We start from the raw sequence: 26,598 nt of genomic DNA, 5'->3' as shown, positions 1-26,598 counted from the left end.
GTAGGGTATAAAGTGTAGGGTATAGAGTGTAGGGTATAGTGTGTAGAGTGTAGGGATTAGAGTGTAGGGTATAGAGTGTAGGGTATAGAGTGTAGAGTGTAGGGTATAGAGTGTAGGGTATAGAGTATAGAGTGTAGGGTATAGAGTGTAGGGTATAGAGTGTAAAGTGTAGAGTGTAGGGTATAGAGTGTATGTTATAGAGTGTAGGGTATAGAGTGTAGAGTGTAGGGTATAGAGTGTAGAGTGTAGGGTATAGAGTGTAGGGTATAGAGTGTAAGGTATAGAGTGTAGGGTGTAGAGTGTAGAGTGTAGGGTATAGAGTGTAGGGTATAGAGTGTAAGGTATAGAGTGTAGAGTGTAGGGTATAGAGTGTAGGGTATAGAGTGTAGGGTATAGAGTGTAGAGTGTAGAGATTAGAGTGTAGGGTATAGAGTGTAGGGTATAGAGTGTAGAGTGGAGGGTATAGAGTGTAGGGTATAGAGTGTAGAGTGTAGGGAATAGAGTGTATGGTATAGAGTGTAGGGTGTAGAGTGTATGGTATATTGTGTAGGTTATAGAGTGTATGGTATAAAGTGTAGAGTGTAGGGTATAGTGTGTAGGGTTTAGAGTGTAGAGTGTAGGGTATAGAGTGTATGGTATAGAGTGTAGAGTGTAGGGTATAGAGTGTATGGTATAGAGTGTAGGGTATAGAGTGTAAGGTATAGAGTGTAGAGTGTAGGGATTAGAGTGTAGGGTATAGAGTGTAGGGTATAGAGTGTAGAGTGTAGGGTATAGAGTGTAGGGTATAGAGTGTACAGTGTAGGGATTAGAGTGTAGGGTATAGAGTGTAGGGTATAGAGTGTAGGGTATAGAGTGTAGAGTGTAGGGTATAGAGTGTATAGTGTAGGGTATAGAGTGTATGGTATAGAGTGTAGGGAGTAGAGTGTAGGGTATAGAGTGTAGGGTATAGAGTGTAGAGTGTAGGGTATAGAGTGTATGGTATAGAGTGTAGGGTGTAGAGTGTGAGGTATAGAGTGTAGGGTATAGAGTGTATGTTATAGAGTGTATGGTATAAAGTGTAGAGTGTAGGGTATAGAGTGTAGGGTATAGAGTGTAGGGTATAGAGTGTAGGGTATAGTGTGTAGAGTGTAGTGATTAGAGTGTAGGGTATAGAGTGTAGGGTATAGAGTGTAGAGTGTAGGGTATAGAGTGTAGGGTATAGAGTATAGAGTGTAGGGTATAGAGTGTAGGGTATAGAGTGTAAAGTGTAGAGTGTAGGGTATAGAGTATATGTTATAGAGTGTAGGGTATAGAGTGTAGAGTGTAGGGTATAGAGTATAGAGTGTAGGGTATAGAGTGTAGGGTATAGAGTGTAAGGTATAGAGTGTAGGGTGTAGAGTGTAGAGTGTAGGGTATAGAGTGTAGGGTATAGAGTGTAAGGTATAGAGTGTAGAGTGTAGGGTATAGAGTGTAGGGTATAGAGTGTAGGGTGTAGAGTGTATGGTATAGAGTGTAGGTTATAGAGTGTATGGTATAAAGTGTAGAGTGTAGGGTATAGCGTGTAGGGTATAGAGTGTAGAGTGTAGGGTATAGAGTGTATGGTATACAGTGTAGAGTGTAGGATATAGAGTGTATGGTATAGAGTGTAGGGTATAGAGTGTAAGGTATAGAGTGTAGAGTGTAGGGATTAGAGTGTAGGGTATAGAGTGTAGGGTATAGAGTGTAGAGTGTAGGGTATAGAGTGTAGGGTATAGAGTGTAGGGTATAGAGTGTACAGTGTAGGGATTAGAGTGTAGGGTATAGAGTGTAGGGTATAGAGTATAGAGTGTAGGGTATAGAGTGTAGGGTATAGAGTGTAAAGTGTAGAGTGTAGGGTATAGAGTGTATGTTATAGAGTGTAGGGTATAGAGTGTAGAGTGTAGGGTATAGAGTGTAGAGTGTAGGGTATAGAGTGTAGGGTATAGAGTGTAAGGTATAGAGTGTAGGGTGTAGAGTGTAGAGTGTAGGCTATAGAGTGTAGGGTATAGAGTGTAAGGTATAGAGTGTAGAGTGTAGGGTATAGAGTGTAGGGTATAGAGTGTAGGGTATAGAGTGTAGAGTGTAGAGATTAGAGTGTAGGGTATAGAGTGTAGGGTATAGAGTGTAGAGTGGAGGGTATAGAGTGTAGGGTATAGAGTGTAGAGTGTAGGGAATAGAGTGTATGGTATAGAGTGTAGGGTGTAGAGTGTATGGTATATTGTGTAGGTTATAGAGTGTATGGTATAAAGTGTAGAGTGTAGGGTATAGCGTGTAGGGTTTAGAGTGTAGAGTGTAGGGTATAGAGTGTATGGTATAGAGTGTAGAGTGTAGGGTATAGAGTGTATGGTATAGAGTGTAGGGTATAGAGTGTAAGGTATAGAGTGTAGAGTGTAGGGTATAGAGTGTAGGGTATAGAGTGTAGGGTATAGAGTGTATAGTGTAGGGTATAGAGTGTAGGGTATAGAGTGTACAGTGTAGGGATTAGAGTGTAGGGTATAGAGTGTAGGGTATAGAGTGTAGGGTATAGAGTGTAGAGTGTAGGGTATAGAGTGTATAGTGTAGGGTATAGAGTGTATGGTATAGAGTGTAGGGAGTAGAGTGTAGGGTATAGAGTGTAGGGTATAGAGTGTAGAGTGTAGGGTATAGAGTGTATGGTATAGAGTGTAGGGTGTAGAGTGTGAGGTATAGAGTGTAGCGTATAGAGTGTATGTTATAGAGTGTATGGTATAAAGTGTAGAGTGTAGGGTATAGAGTGTAGGGTATAGAGTGTAGGGTATAGAGTGTAGGGTATAGTGTGTAGAGTGTAGGGATTAGAGTGTAGGGTATAGAGTGTAGGGTATAGAGTGTAGGGTATACAGTGTAGAGTGTAGAGTGTAGGGTATAGAGTGTATGGTATAGAGTGTAGGGTATAGAGTATGGTATAGAGTGTAGAGTGTAGGGTATATAGTGTAGGGTATAGAGTGTAGAGTGTATGGCATAGAGTGTATGGTATAGATTGTAGGGTGTAGAGTGTATGGTATAGAGTGTAGGGTATAGAGTGTAGAGTGTAGGGTATAGAGTGTAGGGTATAGAGTGTAGGGTGTAGAGTGTAGGGTATAGAGTGTAGAGTGTAGGGTATAGAGGGTAGGGTATAGAGTGTAGAGTGTATGGTATAGAGTGTAGGGTATAGAGTGTATGGTATAGAGTGTAGGTATAGAGTGTATGGTATAGAGTATAGGGTATAGAGTAAAGGGTATAGAGTGTAGAGTGTAGGGTATAGAGTGTATGGTATACAGTGTAGAGTAAAGGGTATAGAGTGTAGGGTATTGAGTGTTGGGTATAGAGTGTAGGGTATAGAGTGTAGAGTGTAGGGTATAGAGTGTAGGGTATAAAGTGTAGGGTATAGAGTGTAGGGTATAGTGTGTAGAGTGTAGGGATTAGAGTGTAGGGTATAGAGTGTAGGGTATAGAGTGTAGAGTGTAGGGTATAGAGTGTAGGGTATAGAGTATAGAGTGTAGGGTATAGAGTGTAGGGTATAGAGTGTAAAGTGTAGAGTGTAGGGTATAGAGTGTATGTTATAGAGTGTAGGGTATAGAGTATAGAGTGTAGGGTATAGAGTGTAGAGTGTAGGGTATAGAGTGTAGGGTATAGAGTGTAAGGTATAGAGTGTAGGGTGTAGAGTGTAGAGTGTAGGGTATAGAGTGTAGGGTATAGAGTGTAAGGTATAGAGTGTAGAGTGTAGGGTATAGAGTGTAGGGTATAGAGTGTAGGGTATAGAGTGTAGAGTGTAGAGATTAGAGTGTAGGGTATAGAGTGTAGGGTATAGAGTGTAGAGTGGAGGGTATAGAGTGTAGGGTATAGAGTGTAGAGTGTAGGGAATAGAGTGTATGGTATAGAGTGTAGGGTGTAGAGTGTATGGTATATTGTGTAGGTTATAGAGTGTATGGTATAAAGTGTAGAGTGTAGGGTATAGTGTGTAGGGTTTAGAGTGTAGAGTGTAGGGTATAGAGTGTATGGTATAGAGTGTAGAGTGTAGGGTATAGAGTGTATGGTATAGAGTGTAGGGTATAGAGTGTAAGGTATAGAGTGTAGAGTGTAGGGATTAGAGTGTAGGGTATAGAGTGTAGGGTATAGAGTGTAGAGTGTAGGGTATAGAGTGTAGGGTATAGAGTGTACAGTGTAGGGATTAGAGTGTAGGGTATAGAGTGTAGGGTATAGAGTGTAGGGTATAGAGTGTAGAGTGTAGGGTATAGAGTGTATAGTGTAGGGTATAGAGTGTATGGTATAGAGTGTAGGGAGTAGAGTGTAGGGTATAGAGTGTAGGGTATAGAGTGTAGAGTGTAGGGTATAGAGTGTATGGTATAGAGTGTAGGGTGTAGAGTGTGAGGTATAGAGTGTAGGGTATAGAGTGTATGTTATAGAGTGTATGGTATAAAGTGTAGAGTGTAGGGTATAGAGTGTAGGGTATAGAGTGTAGGGTATAGAGTGTAGGGTATAGTGTGTAGAGTGTAGTGATTAGAGTGTAGGGTATAGAGTGTAGGGTATAGAGTGTAGAGTGTAGGGTATAGAGTGTAGGGTATAGAGTATAGAGTGTAGGGTATAGAGTGTAGGGTATAGAGTGTAAAGTGTAGAGTGTAGGGTATAGAGTATATGTTATAGAGTGTAGGGTATAGAGTGTAGAGTGTAGGGTATAGAGTATAGAGTGTAGGGTATAGAGTGTAGGGTATAGAGTGTAAGGTATAGAGTGTAGGGTGTAGAGTGTAGAGTGTAGGGTATAGAGTGTAGGGTATAGAGTGTAAGGTATAGAGTGTAGAGTGTAGGGTATAGAGTGTAGGGTATAGAGTGTAGGGTGTAGAGTGTATGGTATAGAGTGTAGGTTATAGAGTGTATGGTATAAAGTGTAGAGTGTAGGGTATAGCGTGTAGGGTATAGAGTGTAGAGTGTAGGGTATAGAGTGTATGGTATACAGTGTAGAGTGTAGGATATAGAGTGTATGGTATAGAGTGTAGGGTATAGAGTGTAAGGTATAGAGTGTAGAGTGTAGGGATTAGAGTGTAGGGTATAGAGTGTAGGGTATAGAGTGTAGAGTGTAGGGTATAGAGTGTAGGGTATAGAGTGTAGGGTATAGAGTGTACAGTGTAGGGATTAGAGTGTAGGGTATAGAGTGTAGGGTATAGAGTGTAGAGTGTAGGGTATAGAGTGTATGGTATAGAGTGTAGGGTGTAGAGTGTGAGGTATAGAGTATAGGTTAAAGAGTGTATGGTATAGCGTGTAGAGTGTAGGGTATAGCGTGTAGGGTATAGAGTGTAGAGTGTAGGGTATAGAGTGTATGGTATAGAGTGTAGAGTGTAGGGTATAGAGTGTAGCGTAATATATAGATCTCAAGGCAGGGATATACAATGCAAAATAGAATAAAATATATTATATACAATTGTATGCACTACATGATTGTGCCTAACCTATATCCCATATGGACAAAATATTATGGACAATTCGGAAATATAAATACACGAAAAAACGAAGAAAACAAACCGAACTCAAGCCCAAATTAATAGATAAATATTTATTAAAGGGGTGGAATACACCATGTAGTAGGGGGAAAGAAACCAAAACCCTAACGAAGGCTGACGCCGAAACGCGCGTCGGGGACTGGCACATCCAGGAGACAACTTCTTACTCATACAGGTATTTGTGGCTCGGGTGAATGTACTATTCATGCATTTAGGGAACATTATTTGGTATACCGAATCATATATTTTAGCGCATCTACCTGTATTTGACCATCTCCTTACCTCCAGTGGCTGCTCATTTGCACTCTTTTTGCCACCATATTCATAAACACATATGTCCATGTATTCAACATGCAAGTACTATATGCACTTTAGTGTCTAGGTGGTTTCTCAATATTTAATATATACTATTAATATATACTATTTTTTGCACATGCACTTTCACTTATGTCATTTTTTGTATATATAATTCTTGTATTGTGTACATTTATATATTTATTTATTTACTAATATATACGTAATAATATTTCAATTACTTATTCATACATAATTTTGACAATTTTTTGGTTTTAATTATTTTGTGCAGCCATTAGCGTACAGATTTTGTTTAATATTTTCGTCTCCTGGTTTTAGTGCCTCCTTTTTGGTTTCTTTCCCCATACTACATGGTGTATTCCACCCCTTTAATAAATATTTATCTATTAATTTGGGCTTGAGTTCGGTTTGTTTTCTTCGTTTTTTCGTGTATAGAGTGTAGCGTATAGAGTGTAAGGTATAGAGTGTAGAGTGTAGGGTATAGAGTGTATGGTATAGAGTGTAGGGTATAGAGTGTAGGGTATAGAGTGTAGAGTGTAGGGATTAGAGTGTATGGTATAGAGTGTAAGGTATAGAGTGTAGAGTGTAGGGTATAGAGTGTAGGGTATAGAGTGTAGGGTATAGAGTGTAGGGTATAGAGTGTAGGGTATAGTGTGTAGAGTGTAGGGATTAGAGTGTAGGGTATAGAGTGTAGGGTATAGAGTATAGAGTGTAGGGTATAGAGTGTAGGGTATAGAGTGTAAAGTGTAGAGTGTAGGGTATAGAGTGTATGTTATAGAGTGTAGGGTATAGAGTGTAGAGTGTAGGGTATAGAGTGTAGAGTGTAGGGTATAGAGTGTAGGGTATAGAGTGTAAGGTATAGAGTGTAGGGTGTAGAGTGTATAGTGTAGGGTATAGCGTGTAGGGTATAGAGTGTAAGGTATAGAGTGTAGAGTGTAGGGTATAGAGTGTAGGGTATAGAGTGTAGGGTATAGTGTGTAGAGTGTAGAGATTAGAGTGTAGGGTATAGAGTGTAGGGTATAGAGTGTAGAGTGGAGGGTATAGAGTGTAGGGTATAGAGTGTATGGTATATAGTGTAGGTTATAGAGTGTATGGTATAAAGTGTAGAGTGTAGGGTATAGCGTGTAGGGTTTAGAGTGTAGAGTGTAGAGTATAGAGTGTAGGGTATAGAGTGTAGGGTATAGAGTGTAGGGTATAGTGTGTAGAGTGTAGGGATTAGAGTGTAGGGTATAGAGTGTAGAGTGTAGGGTATAGAGTGTAGGGTATAGAGTATAGAGTGTAGGGTATAGAGTGTAGGGTATAGAGTGTAAAGTGTAGAGTGTAGGGTATAGAGTATATGTTATAGAGTGTAGGGTATAGAGTGTAGAGTGTAGGGTATAGATTATAGAGTGTAGGGTATAGAGTGTAGGGTATAGAGTGTAAGGTATAGAGTGTAGGGTGTAGAGTGTAGAGTGTAGGGTATAGAGTGTAGGGTATAGAGTGTAAGGTATAGAGTGTAGAGTGTAGGGTATAGAGTGTAGGGTATAGAGTGTAGGGTGTAGAGTGTATGGTATAGAGTGTAGGTTATAGAGTGTATGGTATAAAGTGTAGAGTGTAGGGTATAGCGTGTAGGGTATAGAGTGTAGAGTGTAGGGTATAGAGTGTATGGTATAGAGTGTAGAGTGTAGGATATAGAGTGTATGGTATAGAGTATAGGGTATAGAGCGTAAGGTATAGAGTGTAGAGTGTAGGGATTAGAGTGTAGGGTATAGAGTGTAGGGTATAGAGTGTAGAGTGTAGGGTATAGAGTGTAGGGTATAGAGTGTAGGGTATAGAGTGTACAGTGTAGGGATTAGAGTGTAGGGTATAGAGTGTAGGGTATAGAGTGTAGGGTATACAGTGTAGAGTGTAGAGTGTAGGGTATAGAGTGTATGGTATAGAGTGTAGGGTATAGAGTATGGTATAGAGTGTAGAGTGTAGGGTATATAGTGTAGGGTATAGAGTGTAGAGTGTATGGTATAGAGTGTATGGTATAGATTGTAGGGTGTAGAGTGTATGGTATAGAGTGTAGGGTATAGAGTGTAGAGTGTAGGGTATAGAGTGTAGGGTATAGAGTGTAGGGTGTAGAGTGTAGGGTATAGAGCGTAGAGTGTAGGGTATAGAGGGTAGGGTATAGAGTGTAGAGTGTATGGTATAGAGTGTATGGTATAGAGTGTATGGTATAGAGTGTATGGTATAGAGTATAGGGTATAGAGTAAAGGGTATAGAGTGTAGAGTGTAGGGTATAGAGTGTATGGTATACAGTGTAGAGTGTAGGGTATAGAGTGTAGGGTATTGAGTGTTGGGTATAGAGTGTAGGGTATAGAGTGTAGAGTGTAGGGTATAGAGTGTAGAGTGTAGGGTATAGAGTGTAGGGTATAGAGTGTAGGGTATAGTGTGTAGAGTGTAGGGATTAGAGTGTAGGGTATAGAGTGTAGGGTATAGAGTGTAGAGTGTAGGGTATAGAGTATAGAGTGTAGGGTATAGGGTGTAGGGTATAGAGTGTAAAGTGTAGAGTGTAGGGTATAGAGTGTATGTTATAGAGTGTAGGGTATAGAGTGTAGAGTGTAGGGTATAGAGTGTAGAGTGTAGGGTATAGAGTGTAGGGTATAGCGTGTAGGGTATAGAGTGTAGAGTGTAAGGTATAGAGTGTATGGTATAGAGTGTAGAGTGTGGGATATAGAGTGTATGGTATAGAGTGTAGGGTATAGAGTGTAAGGTATAGCGTGTAGAGTGTAGGGATTAGAGTGTAGGGTATAGAGTGTAGGGTATAGAGTGTAGAGTGTAGGGTATAGAGTGTAGGGTATAGAGTGTACAGTGTAGGGATTAGAGTGTAGGGTATAGAGTGTAGGGTATAGAGTGTAGGGTATACAGTGTAGAGTGTAGAGTGTAGGGTATAGAGTGTATGGTATAGAGTGTAGGGTATAGAGTATGGTATAGAGTGTAGAGTGTAGGGTATATAGTGTAGGGTATAGAGTGTAGAGTGTATGGCATAGAGTGTATGGTATAGATTGTAGGGTGTAGAGTGTATGGTATAGAGTGTAGGGTATAGAGTGTAGAGTGTAGGGTATAGAGTGTAGGGTATAGAGTGTAGGGTGTAGAGTGTAGGGTATAGAGTGTAGAGTGTAGGGTATAGAGGGTAGGGTATAGAGTGTAGAGTGTATGGTATAGAGTGTAGGGTATAGAGTGTATGGTATAGAGTGTAGGTATAGAGTGTATGGTATAGAGTATAGGGTATAGAGTAAAGGGTATAGAGTGTAGAGTGTAGGGTATAGAGTGTATGGTATACAGTGTAGAGTAAAGGGTATAGAGTGTAGGGTATTGAGTGTTGGGTATAGAGTGTAGGGTATAGAGTGTAGAGTGTAGGGTATAGAGTGTAGGGTATAAAGTGTAGGGTATAGAGTGTAGGGTATAGTGTGTAGAGTGTAGGGATTAGAGTGTAGGGTATAGAGTGTAGGGTATAGAGTGTAGAGTGTAGGGTATAGAGTGTAGGGTATAGAGTATAGAGTGTAGGGTATAGAGTGTAGGGTATAGAGTGTAAAGTGTAGAGTGTAGGGTATAGAGTGTATGTTATAGAGTGTAGGGTATAGAGTGTAGAGTGTAGGGTATAGAGTGTAGAGTGTAGGGTATAGAGTGTAGGGTATAGAGTGTAAGGTATAGAGTGTAGGGTGTAGAGTGTAGAGTGTAGGGTATAGAGTGTAGGGTATAGAGTGTAAGGTATAGAGTGTAGAGTGTAGGGTATAGAGTGTAGGGTATAGAGTGTAGGGTATAGAGTGTAGAGTGTAGAGATTAGAGTGTAGGGTATAGAGTGTAGGGTATAGAGTGTAGAGTGGAGGGTATAGAGTGTAGGGTATAGAGTGTAGAGTGTAGGGAATAGAGTGTATGGTATAGAGTGTAGGGTGTAGAGTGTATGGTATATTGTGTAGGTTATAGAGTGTATGGTATAAAGTGTAGAGTGTAGGGTATAGTGTGTAGGGTTTAGAGTGTAGAGTGTAGGGTATAGAGTGTATGGTATAGAGTGTAGAGTGTAGGGTATAGAGTGTATGGTATAGAGTGTAGGGTATAGAGTGTAAGGTATAGAGTGTAGAGTGTAGGGATTAGAGTGTAGGGTATAGAGTGTAGGGTATAGAGTGTAGAGTGTAGGGTATAGAGTGTAGGGTATAGAGTGTACAGTGTAGGGATTAGAGTGTAGGGTATAGAGTGTAGGGTATAGAGTGTAGGGTATAGAGTGTAGAGTGTAGGGTATAGAGTGTATAGTGTAGGGTATAGAGTGTATGGTATAGAGTGTAGGGAGTAGAGTGTAGGGTATAGAGTGTAGGGTATAGAGTGTAGAGTGTAGGGTATAGAGTGTATGGTATAGAGTGTAGGGTGTAGAGTGTGAGGTATAGAGTGTAGGGTATAGAGTGTATGTTATAGAGTGTATGGTATAAAGTGTAGAGTGTAGGGTATAGAGTGTAGGGTATAGAGTGTAGGGTATAGAGTGTAGGGTATAGTGTGTAGAGTGTAGTGATTAGAGTGTAGGGTATAGAGTGTAGGGTATAGAGTGTAGAGTGTAGGGTATAGAGTGTAGGGTATAGAGTATAGAGTGTAGGGTATAGAGTGTAGGGTATAGAGTGTAAAGTGTAGAGTGTAGGGTATAGAGTATATGTTATAGAGTGTAGGGTATAGAGTGTAGAGTGTAGGGTATAGAGTATAGAGTGTAGGGTATAGAGTGTAGGGTATAGAGTGTAAGGTATAGAGTGTAGGGTGTAGAGTGTAGAGTGTAGGGTATAGAGTGTAGGGTATAGAGTGTAAGGTATAGAGTGTAGAGTGTAGGGTATAGAGTGTAGGGTATAGAGTGTAGGGTGTAGAGTGTATGGTATAGAGTGTAGGTTATAGAGTGTATGGTATAAAGTGTAGAGTGTAGGGTATAGCGTGTAGGGTATAGAGTGTAGAGTGTAGGGTATAGAGTGTATGGTATACAGTGTAGAGTGTAGGATATAGAGTGTATGGTATAGAGTGTAGGGTATAGAGTGTAAGGTATAGAGTGTAGAGTGTAGGGATTAGAGTGTAGGGTATAGAGTGTAGGGTATAGAGTGTAGAGTGTAGGGTATAGAGTGTAGGGTATAGAGTGTAGGGTATAGAGTGTACAGTGTAGGGATTAGAGTGTAGGGTATAGAGTGTAGGGTATAGAGTATAGAGTGTAGGGTATAGAGTGTAGGGTATAGAGTGTAAAGTGTAGAGTGTAGGGTATAGAGTGTATGTTATAGAGTGTAGGGTATAGAGTGTAGAGTGTAGGGTATAGAGTGTAGAGTGTAGGGTATAGAGTGTAGGGTATAGAGTGTAAGGTATAGAGTGTAGGGTGTAGAGTGTAGAGTGTAGGCTATAGAGTGTAGGGTATAGAGTGTAAGGTATAGAGTGTAGAGTGTAGGGTATAGAGTGTAGGGTATAGAGTGTAGGGTATAGAGTGTAGAGTGTAGAGATTAGAGTGTAGGGTATAGAGTGTAGGGTATAGAGTGTAGAGTGGAGGGTATAGAGTGTAGGGTATAGAGTGTAGAGTGTAGGGAATAGAGTGTATGGTATAGAGTGTAGGGTGTAGAGTGTATGGTATATTGTGTAGGTTATAGAGTGTATGGTATAAAGTGTAGAGTGTAGGGTATAGCGTGTAGGGTTTAGAGTGTAGAGTGTAGGGTATAGAGTGTATGGTATAGAGTGTAGAGTGTAGGGTATAGAGTGTATGGTATAGAGTGTAGGGTATAGAGTGTAAGGTATAGAGTGTAGAGTGTAGGGTATAGAGTGTAGGGTATAGAGTGTAGGGTATAGAGTGTAGAGTGTAGGGTATAGAGTGTAGGGTATAGAGTGTACAGTGTAGGGATTAGAGTGTAGGGTATAGAGTGTAGGGTATAGAGTGTAGGGTATAGAGTGTAGAGTGTAGGGTATAGAGTGTATAGTGTAGGGTATAGAGTGTATGGTATAGAGTGTAGGGAGTAGAGTGTAGGGTATAGAGTGTAGGGTATAGAGTGTAGAGTGTAGGGTATAGAGTGTATGGTATAGAGTGTAGGGTGTAGAGTGTGAGGTATAGAGTGTAGCGTATAGAGTGTATGTTATAGAGTGTATGGTATAAAGTGTAGAGTGTAGGGTATAGAGTGTAGGGTATAGAGTGTAGGGTATAGAGTGTAGGGTATAGTGTGTAGAGTGTAGGGATTAGAGTGTAGGGTATAGAGTGTAGGGTATAGAGTGTAGGGTATACAGTGTAGAGTGTAGAGTGTAGGGTATAGAGTGTATGGTATAGAGTGTAGGGTATAGAGTATGGTATAGAGTGTAGAGTGTAGGGTATATAGTGTAGGGTATAGAGTGTAGAGTGTATGGCATAGAGTGTATGGTATAGATTGTAGGGTGTAGAGTGTATGGTATAGAGTGTAGGGTATAGAGTGTAGAGTGTAGGGTATAGAGTGTAGGGTATAGAGTGTAGGGTGTAGAGTGTAGGGTATAGAGTGTAGAGTGTAGGGTATAGAGGGTAGGGTATAGAGTGTAGAGTGTATGGTATAGAGTGTAGGGTATAGAGTGTATGGTATAGAGTGTAGGTATAGAGTGTATGGTATAGAGTATAGGGTATAGAGTAAAGGGTATAGAGTGTAGAGTGTAGGGTATAGAGTGTATGGTATACAGTGTAGAGTAAAGGGTATAGAGTGTAGGGTATTGAGTGTTGGGTATAGAGTGTAGGGTATAGAGTGTAGAGTGTAGGGTATAGAGTGTAGGGTATAAAGTGTAGGGTATAGAGTGTAGGGTATAGTGTGTAGAGTGTAGGGATTAGAGTGTAGGGTATAGAGTGTAGGGTATAGAGTGTAGAGTGTAGGGTATAGAGTGTAGGGTATAGAGTATAGAGTGTAGGGTATAGAGTGTAGGGTATAGAGTGTAAAGTGTAGAGTGTAGGGTATAGAGTGTATGTTATAGAGTGTAGGGTATAGAGTATAGAGTGTAGGGTATAGAGTGTAGAGTGTAGGGTATAGAGTGTAGGGTATAGAGTGTAAGGTATAGAGTGTAGGGTGTAGAGTGTAGAGTGTAGGGTATAGAGTGTAGGGTATAGAGTGTAAGGTATAGAGTGTAGAGTGTAGGGTATAGAGTGTAGGGTATAGAGTGTAGGGTATAGAGTGTAGAGTGTAGAGATTAGAGTGTAGGGTATAGAGTGTAGGGTATAGAGTGTAGAGTGGAGGGTATAGAGTGTAGGGTATAGAGTGTAGAGTGTAGGGAATAGAGTGTATGGTATAGAGTGTAGGGTGTAGAGTGTATGGTATATTGTGTAGGTTATAGAGTGTATGGTATAAAGTGTAGAGTGTAGGGTATAGTGTGTAGGGTTTAGAGTGTAGAGTGTAGGGTATAGAGTGTATGGTATAGAGTGTAGAGTGTAGGGTATAGAGTGTATGGTATAGAGTGTAGGGTATAGAGTGTAAGGTATAGAGTGTAGAGTGTAGGGATTAGAGTGTAGGGTATAGAGTGTAGGGTATAGAGTGTAGAGTGTAGGGTATAGAGTGTAGGGTATAGAGTGTACAGTGTAGGGATTAGAGTGTAGGGTATAGAGTGTAGGGTATAGAGTGTAGGGTATAGAGTGTAGAGTGTAGGGTATAGAGTGTATAGTGTAGGGTATAGAGTGTATGGTATAGAGTGTAGGGAGTAGAGTGTAGGGTATAGAGTGTAGGGTATAGAGTGTAGAGTGTAGGGTATAGAGTGTATGGTATAGAGTGTAGGGTGTAGAGTGTGAGGTATAGAGTGTAGGGTATAGAGTGTATGTTATAGAGTGTATGGTATAAAGTGTAGAGTGTAGGGTATAGAGTGTAGGGTATAGAGTGTAGGGTATAGAGTGTAGGGTATAGTGTGTAGAGTGTAGTGATTAGAGTGTAGGGTATAGAGTGTAGGGTATAGAGTGTAGAGTGTAGGGTATAGAGTGTAGGGTATAGAGTATAGAGTGTAGGGTATAGAGTGTAGGGTATAGAGTGTAAAGTGTAGAGTGTAGGGTATAGAGTATATGTTATAGAGTGTAGGGTATAGAGTGTAGAGTGTAGGGTATAGAGTATAGAGTGTAGGGTATAGAGTGTAGGGTATAGAGTGTAAGGTATAGAGTGTAGGGTGTAGAGTGTAGAGTGTAGGGTATAGAGTGTAGGGTATAGAGTGTAAGGTATAGAGTGTAGAGTGTAGGGTATAGAGTGTAGGGTATAGAGTGTAGGGTGTAGAGTGTATGGTATAGAGTGTAGGTTATAGAGTGTATGGTATAAAGTGTAGAGTGTAGGGTATAGCGTGTAGGGTATAGAGTGTAGAGTGTAGGGTATAGAGTGTATGGTATACAGTGTAGAGTGTAGGATATAGAGTGTATGGTATAGAGTGTAGGGTATAGAGTGTAAGGTATAGAGTGTAGAGTGTAGGGATTAGAGTGTAGGGTATAGAGTGTAGGGTATAGAGTGTAGAGTGTAGGGTATAGAGTGTAGGGTATAGAGTGTAGGGTATAGAGTGTACAGTGTAGGGATTAGAGTGTAGGGTATAGAGTGTAGGGTATAGAGTATAGAGTGTAGGGTATAGAGTGTAGGGTATAGAGTGTAAAGTGTAGAGTGTAGGGTATAGAGTGTATGTTATAGAGTGTAGGGTATAGAGTGTAGAGTGTAGGGTATAGAGTGTAGAGTGTAGGGTATAGAGTGTAGGGTATAGAGTGTAAGGTATAGAGTGTAGGGTGTAGAGTGTAGAGTGTAGGGTATAGAGTGTAGGGTATAGAGTGTAAGGTATAGAGTGTAGAGTGTAGGGTATAGAGTGTAGGGTATAGAGTGTAGGGTATAGAGTGTAGAGTGTAGAGATTAGAGTGTAGGGTATAGAGTGTAGGGTATAGAGTGTAGAGTGGAGGGTATAGAGTGTAGGGTATAGAGTGTAGAGTGTAGGGAATAGAGTGTATGGTATAGAGTGTAGGGTGTAGAGTGTATGGTATATTGTGTAGGTTATAGAGTGTATGGTATAAAGTGTAGAGTGTAGGGTATAGCGTGTAGGGTTTAGAGTGTAGAGTGTAGGGTATAGAGTGTATGGTATAGAGTGTAGAGTGTAGGGTATAGAGTGTATGGTATAGAGTGTAGGGTATAGAGTGTAAGGTATAGAGTGTAGAGTGTAGGGTATAGAGTGTAGGGTATAGAGTGTAGGGTATAGAGTGTAGAGTGTAGGGTATAGAGTGTAGGGTATAGAGTGTACAGTGTAGGGATTAGAGTGTAGGGTATAGAGTGTAGGGTATAGAGTGTAGGGTATAGAGTGTAGAGTGTAGGGTATAGAGTGTATAGTGTAGGGTATAGAGTGTATGGTATAGAGTGTAGGGAGTAGAGTGTAGGGTATAGAGTGTAGGGTATAGAGTGTAGAGTGTAGGGTATAGAGTGTATGGTATAGAGTGTAGGGTGTAGAGTGTGAGGTATAGAGTGTAGCGTATAGAGTGTATGTTATAGAGTGTATGGTATAAAGTGTAGAGTGTAGGGTATAGAGTGTAGGGTATAGAGTGTAGGGTATAGAGTGTAGGGTATAGTGTGTAGAGTGTAGGGATTAGAGTGTAGGGTATAGAGTGTAGGGTATAGAGTGTAGAGTGTAGGGTATAGAGTGTAGGGTATAGAGTATAGAGTGTAGGGTATAGAGTGTAGGGTATAGAGTGTAAAGTGTAGAGTGTAGGGTATAGAGTATATGTTATAGAGTGTAGGGTATAGAGTGTAGAGTGTAGGGTATAGAGTATAGAGTGTAGGGTATAGAGTGTAGGGTATAGAGTGTAAGGTATAGAGTGTAGGGTGTAGAGTGTAGAGTGTAGGGTATAGAGTGTAGGGTATAGAGTGTAAGGTATAGAGTGTAGAGTGTAGGGTATAGAGTGTAGGGTATAGAGTGTAGGGTGTAGAGTGTATGGTATAGAGTGTAGGTTATAGAGTGTATGGTATAAAGTGTAGAGTGTAGGGTATAGCGTGTAGGGTATAGAGTGTAGAGTGTAGGGTATAGAGTGTATGGTATAGAGTGTAGAGTGTAGGATATAGAGTGTATGGTATAGAGTGTAGGGTATAGAGTGTAAGGTATAGAGTGTAGAGTGTAGGGATTAGAGTGTAGGGTATAGAGTGTAGGGTATAGAGTGTAGAGTGTAGGGTATAGAGTGTAGGGTATAGAGTGTAGGGTATAGAGTGTACAGTGTAGGGATTAGAGTGTAGGGTATAGAGTGTAGGGTATAGAGTGTAGGGTATACAGTGTAGAGTTTAGAGTGTAGGGTATAGAGTGTATGGTATAGAGTGTAGGGTATAGAGTATGGTATAGAGTGTAGAGTGTAGGGTATATAGTGTAGGGTATAGAGTGTAGAGTGTATGGTATAGAGTGTATGGTATAGATTGTAGGGTGTAGAGTGTATGGTATAGAGTGTAGGGTATAGAGTGTAGAGTGTAGGGTATAGAGTGTAGGGTATAGAGTGTAGGGTGTAGAGTGTAGGGTATAGAGTGTAGCGTGTAGGGTATAGAGGGTAGGGTATAGAGTGTAGAGTGTATGGTATAGAGTGTAGGGTATATAGTGTATGGTATAGAGTGTAGGTATAGAGTGTATGGTATAGAGTATAGGGTATAGAGTAAAGGGTATAGAGTGTAGGGTATAGAGTGTATGGTATACAGTGTAGAGTGTAGGGTATAGAGTGTAGGGTATTGAGTGTTGGGTATAGAGTGTAGGGTATAGAGTGTAGAATGTAGGGTATAGAGTGTAGAGTGTAGGGTATAGAGTGTAGGGTATAGAGTGTAGGGTATAGAGTGTATGTTATAGAATGTAGGGTATAGAGTGTAGAGTGTAGGGTATAGAGTGTAGAGTGTAGGGTATAGAGTGTAGGGTATAGAGTGTAAGGTATAGAGTGTAGGGTGTAGAGTGTAGGGTATAGAGTGTATGATATAGAGTGTAGGGTATAGAGTGTATGGTATAGAGTATGGTATAGAGTGTAGAGTGTAGGGTATAGAGTGTAGGGTATAGAGTGTAGAGTGTATGGTATAGAGTGTATGGTATAGAGTGTAGGGTGTAGAGTGTATGGTATAGAGTGTAGGGTATAGAGTGTAGAGTGTAGGGTATAGAGTGTAGAATATAGAGTGTAGGGTGTAGAGTGTAGGGTATAGAGTGTAGAGTGTAGGGTATAGAGGGTAGGGTATAGAGTGTAGAGTGTATGGTATAGAGTGTAGGGTATAGAGTGTATGGTATAGAGTGTAGGTATAGAGTGTATGGTATAGAGTATAGGGTATAGAGTAAAGGGTATAGAGTGTAGAGTGTAGGGTATAGAGTGTATGGTATACAGTGTAGAGTGTAGGGTATAGAGTGTAGGATATTGAGTGTAGGGTATAGAGTGTAGGGTATAGAGTGTAGAGTGTAGGGTATAGAGTGTAGAGTGTAGGGTATAGAGTGTAGGGTATAGAGTGTAAGGTATAGAGTGTAGAGTGTTGGGTATGGAGTGTATGGTATATAGTGCAGGGTATAGAGTGTTTGGTATAGAGTGTAGGGTATAGAGTGTAGAGTGTAGGGTATAGATTGTAGAGTGTAGAGTGTAGGGTTTAGAGTGTAGGGTATAGAGTGTATGGAATAGAGTGTATGGTACAGAGTGTAGGGTATAGAGTGTAGGGTATAGAGTGTAGAGTGTGGGGTATAGAGTGTAGAGTGTAGGCTATAGAGTGTATGATATAGAGTGTATGATATAGAGTATAGGGTATAGAGTGTAGGGTATAGAGTGTAGAGTGTAGGGTATAGAGTGTAGGGTATAGAGTGTAGGGTATAGATTGTAGGGTATAGCCTGTAGGGTATAGAGTATAGAGTGTAGGGTATAGAGTGTAGGGTATAGAGTGTAGAGTGTAGGGTGTAGAGTGTAGGGTATAGAGTGTAGGGTATAGAGTGTAGGGTATAAAGTGTAGAGTGTAGGGTATATTGTGTAGGGTATAGAGTGTAGGGAATAGAGTGTAGTGTATAGAGTGTAGAGTGTAGGGTGTAGAGTGTAGGTTATAGAGTGTAAGGTATAGAGTGTAGGGTATAGTGTGTAGGTTATAGAGTGTAGGGTATAGAGAGTAGGGTATAGAGTGTATGGTATAGAGTGTAGGGTATAGAGTGTAGGGTATAGAGTGTAGGGTATAGAGTATAGAGTGTAGGGTATAGAGTGTAGGGTATAGTGTGTAGGTTATAGAGTGTAGGGTATAGAGTGTAGGGTATAGAGTGTATGGTATAGAGTGTAGGGTATAGAGTGTAGGGTATAGAGTGTAGGGTATAGAGTATAGAGTGTAGGGTATAGAGTGTAGGGTTGAGAGTGTAGGGTAGAGAGTGTAGAGTGTAGGGTATAGAGTGTATGGTATAGAGTGTATGGTATAGAGTGTAGGGTATAGAGTGTAGAGTGTAGGGTATAGAGTGTAGGGTATAGAGTGTAGGTTATAGAGTGTAGGGTATAGAGTGTAGGGTATAGAGTGTAGAGTGTAGGGTATAGAGTGTAGGGTATAGAGTGTATGGTATAGAGTGTATAGTGTAGGTTATAGAGTGTATAGTGTAGGGTATAGAGTGTAGGGTATAGAGTGTATGGTATAGAGTGTAGTGAATAGAGTGTAGAGTGTATGATATAGAGTGTATAGTATAGAGAGTAGGGTATAGTGTAGAGTGTAGGGTATAGAATGTAGGGTATAGAGTGTAGGGTGTAGAGTGTAGGGTATAGAGTGTAGGGTATAGAGTGTAGAGTGTAGGGATTAGAGTGTTGGGTATAGAGTGTAGGGTATAGAGTGTAGAGTGTAGGGTATAGAGTGTAGGGTATAGAGTGTAGGTTATAGAGTGTAAAGTGTAGAGTGTAGGGTATAGAGTGTATGTTATAGAGTGTAGGGTATAGAGTGTAGAGTGTAGGGTATAGAGTTTAGAGTTTAAGGTATAGAGTGTAGGTTATAGAATGTAAGGTATAGAGTGTAGGGTGTAGAGTGTGGGGTATAGAGTGTAGGGTATAGAGTGTAGGGTATAGAGTGTATGGTATAGAGTGTAGGGTATAGAGTGTATGGTATAGAGTGTAGGGTATAGAGTGTAGAGTGTAGGGTATAGAGTGTAGGGTATAGAGTGTAGAGTGTAGAGTATAGAGTGTAGGCTATAGAGTGTAGGGTATAGAGTGTAGAGTATAGAGTGTAGGGTATAGAGTGTAGAGTGTAGGGTATAGAGTGTAGGGTATAGAGTGTAGAGTGTAGAGTGTAGGGTATAGAGTGTAGAGTGTAGGGTATAGAGTGTATGGTATAGAGTGTAGGGTATAGAGTGTAGGGTGTAGAGTGTAGGGTATAGAGTGTAGGGTATAGAGTGTAGGGTATAGAGTGTAGAGTGTAGGGTATAGAGTGTAGAGTGTAGGGTATAGAGTGTAGGGTATAGAGTGTAGGGTATAGAGTGTAGGGTATGGAGTGTAGAGTGTAGGGATTAGAGTGTAGGGTATAAAGTGTAGGGTGTAGAATGTAGGGTATAGACTGTAGAGTGTAGGGTATAGAGTGTATGGTATAGAGTGTAGGGTATAGAGTGTAGGGTGTAGAGTGTAGGGTATAGACTGTAGGGTATAGAGTGTAGAGTGTAGGGTATAGAGTGTAGGTTATAGAGTGTAGGGTATAGAGTGTATGGAATAGAGTGTACGTTATAGAGTGTAGAGTGTAGGGTATAGAGCGTAGGGTGTAGGTTATATAGTATAGGTTATAGAGTGTAGAGTGTAGGGTATAGAGTGTATGGTATAGAGTGTAGGGTGTAGAGTGTAGGGTATAGACTGTATGGTATAGAGTGTAGACTGTAGGGTATAGAGTGTAAGGTATAGAGTGTAGATTGTAGGGATTAGAGTGTAGGGTATAGAGTGTAGGGTATAGAGTGTAGATTGTAGGGATTAGAGTGTAGGGTATAGAGTGTAGGGTATAGAGTGTAGAGTGTAGGGTATATAGTGTAGGGTATAGAGTGTAGAGTGTATGGTATAGAGTGTATGGTATAGATTGTAGGGTGTAGAGTGTATGGTATAGAGTGTAAGGTATAGAGTGTAGAGTGTAGGGTATAGAGTGTAGGGTATAGAGTGTAGGGTGTAGAGTGTATGGTATAGAGTGTAGGTTATAGAGTGTATGGTATAAAGTGTAGAGTGTAGGGTATAGCGTGTAGGGTATAGAGTGTAGAGTGTAGGGTATAGAGTGTATGGTATAGAGTGTAGAGTGTAGGATATAGAGTGTATGGTATAGAGTGTAGGGTATAGAGTGTAAGGTATAGAGTGTAGAGTGTAGGGATTAGAGTGTAGGGTATAGAGTGTAGGGTATAGAGTGTAGAGTGTAGGGTATAGAGTGTAGGGTATAGAGTGTAGGGTATAGAGTGTACAGTGTAGGGATTAGAGTGTAGGGTATAGAGTGTAGGGTATAGAGTGTAGGGTATACAGTGTAGAGTTTAGAGTGTAGGGTATAGAGTGTATGGTATAGAGTGTAGGGTATAGAGTATGGTATAGAGTGTAGAGTGTAGGGTATATAGTGTAGGGTATAGAGTGTAGAGTGTATGGTATAGAGTGTATGGTATAGATTGTAGGGTGTAGAGTGTATGGTATAGAGTGTAGGGTATAGAGTGTAGAGTGTAGGGTATAGAGTGTAGGGTATAGAGTGTAGGGTGTAGAGTGTAGGGTATAGAGTGTAGCGTGTAGGGTATAGAGGGTAGGGTATAGAGTGTAGAGTGTATGGTATAGAGTGTAGGGTATATAGTGTATGGTATAGAGTGTAGGTATAGAGTGTATGGTATAGAGTATAGGGTATAGAGTAAAGGGTATAGAGTGTAGGGTATAGAGTGTATGGTATACAGTGTAGAGTGTAGGGTATAGAGTGTAGGGTATTGAGTGTTGGGTATAGAGTGTAGGGTATAGAGTGTAGAATGTAGGCTATAGAGTGTAGAGTGTAGGGTATAGAGTGTAGGGTATAGAGTGTAGGGTATAGAGTGTATGTTATAGAATGTAGGGTATAGAGTGTAGAGTGTAGGGTATAGAGTGTAGAGTGTAGGGTATAGAGTGTAGGGTATAGAGTGTAAGGTATAGAGTGTAGGGTGTAGAGTGTAGGGTATAGAGTGTATGATATAGAGTGTAGGGTATAGAGTGTATGGTATAGAGTATGGTATAGAGTGTAGAGTGTAGGGTATAGAGTGTAGGGTATAGAGTGTAGAGTGTATGGTATAGAGTGTATGGTATAGAGTGTAGGGTGTAGAGTGTATGGTATAGAGTGTAGGGTATAGAGTGTAGAGTGTAGGGTATAGAGTGTAGAATATAGAGTGTAGGGTGTAGAGTGTAGGGTATAGAGTGTAGAGTGTAGGGTATAGAGGGTAGGGTATAGAGTGTAGAGTGTATGGTATAGAGTGTAGGGTATAGAGTGTATGGTATAGAGTGTAGGTATAGAGTGTATGGTATAGAGTATAGGGTATAGAGTAAAGGGTATAGAGTGTAGAGTGTAGGGTATAGAGTGTATGGTATACAGTGTAGAGTGTAGGGTATAGAGTGTAGGATATTGAGTGTAGGGTATAGAGTGTAGGGTATAGAGTGTAGAGTGTAGGGTATAGAGTGTAGAGTGTAGGGTATAGAGTGTAGGGTATAGAGTGTAAGGTATAGAGTGTAGAGTGTAGGGTATGGAGTGTATGGTATATAGTGCAGGGTATAGAGTGTTTGGTATAGAGTGTAGGGTATAGAGTGTAGAGTGTAGGGTATAGATTGTAGAGTGTAGAGTGTAGGGTTTAGAGTGTAGGGTATAGAGTGTATGGAATAGAGTGTATGGTACAGAGTGTAGGGTATAGAGTGTAGGGTATAGAGTGTAGAGTGTGGGGTATAGAGTGTAGAGTGTAGGCTATAGAGTGTATGATATAGAGTGTATGATATAGAGTATAGGGTATAGAGTGTAGGGTATAGAGTGTAGAGTGTAGGGTATAGAGTGTAGGGTATAGAGTGTAGGGTATAGATTGTAGGGTATAGCCTGTAGGGTATAGAGTATAGAGTGTAGGGTATAGAGTGTAGGGTATAGAGTGTAGAGTGTAGGGTGTAGAGTGTAGGGTATAGAGTGTAGGGTATAGAGTGTAGGGTATAAAGTGTAGAGTGTAGGGTATATTGTGTAGGGTATAGAGTGTAGGGAATAGAGAGTAGTGTATAGAGTGTAGAGTGTAGGGTGTAGAGTGTAGGTTATAGAGTGTAAGGTATAGAGTGTAGGGTATAGTGTGTAGGTTATAGAGTGTAGGGTATAGAGTGTAGGGTATAGAGTGTATGGTATAGAGTGTAGGGTATAGAGTGTAGGGTATAGAGTGTAGGGTATAGAGTATAGAGTGTAGGGTATAGAGTGTAGGGTATAGTGTGTAGGTTATAGAGTGTAGGGTATAGAGTGTAGGGTATAGAGTGTATGGTATAGAGTGTAGGGTATAGAGTGTAGGGTATAGAGTGTAGGGTATAGAGTATAGAGTGTAGGGTATAGAGTGTAGGGTTGAGAGTGTAGGGTAGAGAGTGTAGAGTGTAGGGTATAGAGTGTATGGTATAGAGTGTATGGTATAGAGTGTAGGGTATAGAGTGTAGAGTGTAGGGTATAGAGTGTAGGGTATAGAGTGTAGGTTATAGAGTGTAGGGTATAGAGTGTAGGGTATAGAGTGTAGAGTGTAGGGTATAGAGTGTAGGGTATAGAGTGTATGGTATAGAGTGTATAGTGTAGGTTATAGAGTGTATAGTGTAGGGTATAGAGTGTAGGGTATAGAGTGTATGGTATAGAGTGTAGGGAATAGAGTGTAGAGTGTATGATATAGAGTGTATAGTATAGAGAGTAGGGTATAGTGTAGAGTGTAGGGTATAGAATGTAGGGTATAGAGTGTAGGGTGTAGAGTGTAGGGTATAGAGTGTAGGGTATAGAGTGTAGAGTGTAGGGATTAGAGTGTTGGGTATAGAGTGTAGGGTATAGAGTGTAGAGTGTAGGGTATAGAGTGTAGGGTATAGAGTGTAGGTTATAGAGTGTAAAGTGTAGAGTGTAGGGTATAGAGTGTATGTTATAGAGTGTAGGGTATAGAGTGTAGAGTGTAGGGTATAGAGTTTAGAGTTTAAGGTATAGAGTGTAGGTTATAGAATGTAAGGTATAGAGTGTAGGGTGTAGAGTGTGGGGTATAGAGTGTAGGGTATAGAGTGTAGGGTATAGAGTGTATGGTATAGAGTGTAGGGTATAGAGTGTATGGTATAGAGTGTAGGGTATAGAGTGTAGAGTGTAGGGTATAGAGTGTAGGGTATAGAGTGTAGAGTGTAGAGTATAGAGTGTAGGCTATAGAGTGTAGGGTATAGAGTGTAGAGTATAGAGTGTAGGGTATAGAGTGTAGAGTGTAGGGTATAGAGTGTAGGGTATAGAGTGTAGAGTGTAGAGTGTAGGGTATAGAGTGTAGAGTGTAGGGTATAGAGTGTATGGTATAGAGTGTAGGGTATAGAGTGTAGGGTGTAGAGTGTAGGGTATAGAGTGTAGGGTATAGAGTGTAGGGTATAGAGTGTAGAGTGTAGGGTATAGAGTGTAGAGTGTAGGGTATAGAGTGTAGGGTATAGAGTGTAGGGTATAGAGTGTAGGGTATGGAGTGTAGAGTGTAGGGATTAGAGTGTAGGGTATAAAGTGTAGGGTGTAGAATGTAGGGTATAGACTGTAGAGTGTAGGGTATAGAGTGTATGGTATAGAGTGTAGGGTATAGAGTGTAGGGTGTAGAGTGTAGGGTATAGACTGTAGGGTATAGAGTGTAGAGTGTAGGGTATAGAGTGTAGGTTATAGAGTGTAGGGTATAGAGTGTATGGAATAGAGTGTACATTATAGAGTGTAGAGTGTAGGGTATAGAGCGTAGGGTGTAGGTTATATAGTATAGGTTATAGAGTGTAGAGTGTAGGGTATAGAGTGTATGGTATAGAGTGTAGGGTGTATAGTGTAGGGTATAGACTGTATGGTATAGAGTGTAGACTGTAGGGTATAGAGTGTAAGGTATAGAGTGTAGATTGTAGGGATTAGAGTGTAGGGTATAGAGTGTAGGGTATAGAGTGTAGATTGTAGGGATTAGAGTGTAGGGTATAGAGTGTAGGGTATAGAGTGTAGAGTGTAGGGTATATAGTGTAGGGTATAGAGTGTAGAGTGTATGGTATAGACTGTATGGTATAGATTGTAGGGTGTAGAGTGTATGGTATAGAGTGTAGGGTATAGAGTGTAGAGTGTAGGGTATAGAGTGTAGGGTATAGAGTGTAGGGTGTAGAGTGTAGGGTATAGAGTGTAGCGTGTAGGGTATAGAGGGTAGGGTATAGAGTGTAGAGTGTATGGTATAGAGTGTAGGGTATATAGTGTATGGTATAGAGTGTAGGTATAGAGTGTATGGTATAGAGTATAGGGTATAGAGTAAAGGGTATAGAGTGTAGAGTGTAGGGTATAGAGTGTATGGTATACAGTGTAGAGTGTAGGGTATAGAGTGTAGGGTATTGAGTGTTGGGTATAGAGTGTAGGGTATAGAGTGTAGAATGTAGGGTATAGAGTGTAGAGTGTAGGGTATAGAGTGTAGGGTATAGAGTGTAGGGTATAGAGTGTATGTTATAGAATGTAGGGTATAGAGTGTAGAGTGTAGGGTATAGAGTGTAGAGTGTAGGGTATAGAGTGTAGGGTATAGAGTGTAAGGTATAGAGTGTAGGGTGTAGAGTGTAGGGTATAGAGTGTATGATATAGAGTGTAGGGTATAGAGTGTAGGGTATAGAGTATGGTATAGAGTGTAGAGTGTAGGGTATAGAGTGTAGGGTATAGAGTGTAGAGTGTATGGTATAGAGTGTATGGTATAGAGTGTAGGGTGTAGAGTGTATGGTATAGAGTGTAGGGTATAGAGTGTAGAGTGTAGGGTATAGAGTGTAGAATATAGAGTGTAGGGTGTAGAGTGTAGGGTATAGAGTGTAGAGTGTAGGGTATAGAGGGTAGGGTATAGAGTGTAGAGTGTATGGTATAGAGTGTAGGGTATAGAGTGTATGGTATAGAGTGTAGGTATAGAGTGTATGGTATAGAGTATATGGTATAGAGTAAAGGGTATAGAGTGTAGAGTGTAGGGTATAGAGTGTATGGTATACAGTGTAGAGTGTAGGGTATAGAGTGTAGGATATTGAGTGTAGGGTATAGAGTGTAGGGTATAGAGTGTAGAGTGTAGGGTATAGAGTGTAGAGTGTAGGGTATAGAGTGTAGGGTATAGAGTGTAAGGTATAGAGCGTAGAGTGTAGGGTATGGAGTGTATGGTATATAGTGCAGGGTATAGAGTGTTTGGTATAGAGTGTAGGGTATAGAGTGTAGAGTGTAGGGTATAGATTGTAGAGTGTAGAGTGTAGGGTTTAGAGTGTAGGGTATAGAGTGTATGGAATAGAGTGTATGGTATAGAGTGTAGGGTATAGAGTGTAGGGTATAGAGTGTAGAGTGTGGGGTATAGAGTGTAGAGTGTAGGCTATAGAGTGTATGATATAGAGTGTATGATATAGAGTATAGGGTATAGAGTGTAGGGTATAGAGTGTAGAGTGTAGGGTATAGAGTGTAGGGTATAGAGTGTAGGGTATAGATTGTAGGGTATAGCCTGTAGGGTATAGAGTATAGAGTGTAGGGTATAGAGTGTAGGGTATAGAGTGTAGAGTGTAGGGTGTAGAGTGTAGGGTATAGAGTGTAGGGTATAGAGTGTAGGGTATAAAGTGTAGAGTGTAGGGTATATTGTGTAGGGTATAGAGTGTAGGGAATAGAGTGTAGTGTATAGAGTGTAGAGTGTAGGGTGTAGAGTGTAGGTTATAGAGTGTAAGGTATAGAGTGTAGGGTATAGTGTGTAGGTTATAGAGTGTAGGGTATAGAGTGTAGGGTATAGAGTGTATGGTATAGAGTGTAGGGTATAGAGTGTAGGGTATAGAGTGTAGGGTATAGAGTATAGAGTGTAGGGTATAGAGTGTAGGGTATAGTGTGTAGGTTATAGAGTGTAGGGTATAGAGTGTATGGTATAGAGTGTAGGGTATAGAGTGTAGGGTATAGAGTGTAGGGTATAGAGTGTAGGGTATAGAGTGTAGGGTTGAGAGTGTAGGGTAGAGAGTGTAGAGTGTAGGGTATAGAGTGTATGGTATAGAGTGTATGGTATAGAGTGTAGGGTATAGAGTGTAGAGTGTAGGGTATAGAGTGTAGGGTATAGAGTGTAGGTTATAGAGTGTAGGGTATAGAGTGTAGGGTATAGAGTGTAGAGTGTAGGGTATAGAGTGTAGGGTATAGAGTGTATGGTATAGAGTGTATAGTGTAGGTTATAGAGTGTATAGTGTAGGGTATAGAGTGTAGGGTATAGAGTGTATGGTATAGAGTGTAGGGAATAGAGTGTAGAGTGTATGATATAGAGTGTATAGTATAGAGAGTAGGGTATAGTGTAGAGTGTAGGGTATAGAATGTAGGGTATAGAGTGTAGGGTGTAGAGTGTAGGGTATAGAGTGTAGGGTATAGAGTGTAGAGTGTAGGGATTAGAGTGTTGGGTATAGAGTGTAGGGTATAGAGTGTAGAGTGTAGGGTATAGAGTGTAGGGTATAGAGTGTAGGGTATAGAGTGTAAAGTGTAGAGTGTAGGGTATAGAGTGTATGTTATAGAGTGTAGGGTATAGAGTGTAGAGTGTAGGGTATAGAGTTTAGAGTTTAAGGTATAGAGTGTAGGTTATAGAATGTAAGGTATAGAGTGTAGGGTGTAGAGTGTGGGGTATAGAGTGTAGGGTATAGAGTGTAGGGTATAGAGTGAATGGTATAGAGTGTAGGGTATAGAGTGTATGGTATAGA

Source organism: Ranitomeya imitator, chromosome 10 (assembly GCF_032444005.1).
Source record: "Ranitomeya imitator isolate aRanImi1 chromosome 10, aRanImi1.pri, whole genome shotgun sequence".
Classification (NCBI taxonomy): Eukaryota; Metazoa; Chordata; class Amphibia; order Anura; family Dendrobatidae; genus Ranitomeya; species Ranitomeya imitator.
This window is presented reverse-complemented; position numbering follows the sequence as displayed.